This window comes from Penaeus japonicus, unplaced genomic scaffold (genome assembly GCF_977035675.1).
Source record: "Penaeus japonicus unplaced genomic scaffold, GWHDUDI00000001_assembly GWHDUDI00000013, whole genome shotgun sequence".
In the NCBI taxonomy this organism is placed as follows: domain Eukaryota; kingdom Metazoa; phylum Arthropoda; class Malacostraca; order Decapoda; family Penaeidae; genus Penaeus; species Penaeus japonicus.
In genome coordinates this window covers 27,665,121-27,667,620 of record NW_028234415.1, presented here as the reverse complement: position 1 = coordinate 27,667,620, position 2,500 = coordinate 27,665,121, and positions in this window count along the sequence as shown.

Here is a 2,500-nt window from a genome sequence, read left to right as displayed (position 1 = left end):
TATATAAATATATATTTAATATATCTAATATGTATATGTAGATATGTATAGGATATATGATTTATATGTATATATATATTATATATATATATCTATATAAATATATATATATTATAATGTGAGTGTGTGTTTGTGTGTGTAAGTGTGTTGTGTGTGTGTGTGGTGTGTGTTTGTGTTGTGGTATGTCTGTGTGAGTGGTGTGTGTGTGATGTGTGTTGTGTGTGTATTATATGTATATATTTACATATATATTATATATATATATATATATATATACATATATATATATAAATATATACACATTTATATATACATATATATATGTATATATATAAATAAATAATCCAGTATATATATATATATATATATATATATATATATATATATATATATATATATATATATGTATATATCATACACACACACTACCCACACACACACACACACACACTACACACACACATTGCAACACACACACACACACATATAATATATATATATATAATAATCTATATAATATATATATAAATAACTATAATATCAATAACAAATATATACATATATATATGTAAGTTTGTGTGTGTGTTTGCGTGCGAGGTGCGAGCGTTCGTGGTGTGTGTGTGTGAGAGTTGAGTGTGTGAGTTTGTGTGGTGTAGATTGTGTGTGTGAGTTTGCGTGTATAAAAAATAAATATATAAATAATACATATATATGTATATTATAAATATATATATATATTAAAAATATATTATATTTATATATATATATATAATAAATGAATATGTAATATGTATAATAAAAAATGATTATAATATAAAAATAAATAATAAATATATATATATATATATATATATATATATATTATGAGTGTGTGAGAGAGATGTGTGTGAGTGTGTGAGTTGTGTGTGTGTGTGTCTAATGTATAAGAAAAAATAAAAAAACAATCTTTAAATATATATAGGTAAATATATAAAATTTATAAATATATATATAAAAATATATATCATATTTAAATATAAATAATAAATATGTGTAAACTATAAATAAATATATCATAAATAAAAAATATATAAATATAATATATAAATATTAAAAATATGTATAAATACATATACATACACCACATCACACACACACACAAACACACACACACACACACCACATATATATATATATAAAAATATATATGAAATATATATATATATATATAAAAATTTAAATAATCAATAACTAAATATATATAAATATTATATATATACAAATATATACATATATATATGTATGTGTGTGTGTGTGTGTGCGTGCGTGGGTGCGTGCGTTCGTGTGTGTGTGTGTGTGTGTGTGTGTGTGTGTGTGTGTGTGTGTGTGCGTGCGTGCGTGCGTGCGTTCGTGTGTTTGTCAGTGTGTGTGTGTGTGTGTGTGTGCGTGTGTGTGTATACATGTGTATATGTTGTCAAGAGAGACAGATGAAATGATTCATATAGGTAGTCATACACACACAATCATTTTTATGTTTTATTTCAACCTGTTACCAGATTACAAGGCGAGAGGGCTTTGGTGATCTCTTTTTCCTTTACATTTCAAAGCCTCATCAACCTCGCTGATTCCAGATATAATACTTTCCTAATGATAATCACCCAGACAGAGCCTTTGATTGTCAAGCCATTTCCGTACAATTAACAATAAACGTACAATCTCTAATTGTTAACATGCTGAGTCCAGACGGCAAAGGTCAGCCTGAAAGTAAATTACCAAAGGACTTTTTCGAAAGTAAAGAGCTCTTCAGGGTCGTAGTCATCAAGCAGATCCTACACACACAGAAAAGCGAAAGGGAAAAATGATAGGATTTTCTTGATCTTTTCTCTCTCGCGCCTTAAGCAAAGAAAAATTAGATGAAGAGCCCACCTTCAGCAAAGTCATGTTAGCATTTCTCGAACTTGATCTGAGATTATTAGGATTCTTGTCTTTTGTTGTAATGTTACGGAGAGTCAGAGAAATGTTATCGTTAATAAATGTTAATACATATTATCTTTACGGAGATTCAAATTCAGTTTGTTTTGCAAAATGGTTTTGGGTCTCTCGATTATTTACGATATTGAAAGACTATATTTCAATCCCATTGACACCTGTCATTTTCTCTCGTTCTTTATTTCCCTTCTTTTGCTCTCACTTTCTCTCTATTCATCTGTCTATCATTTAATCTATCAGTCAAATCAGTCCCCCCCTCTCTCTCTCTCTCTCTTACTCTCTCTCTCTCTCTCTATCTATCTATCTATCTATCTATCTATCTCTCTCTCTGTCTATCTATCTATCTATCTATCTATCACTCTCTCTGTCTCTCTTCATTCCTCCCTCACTCCCTCCCTCCCTCCCTCCCTCCCTCGCCCTCCCTCCCCCACCCTCCAACCCTCCTTATTTCTAACCCACACAATCCACTCTCCCTCCAACCACACTAGTACCGTGTTAGTTTATGTTAACATACGTAGTCCAGAAGCAAGAG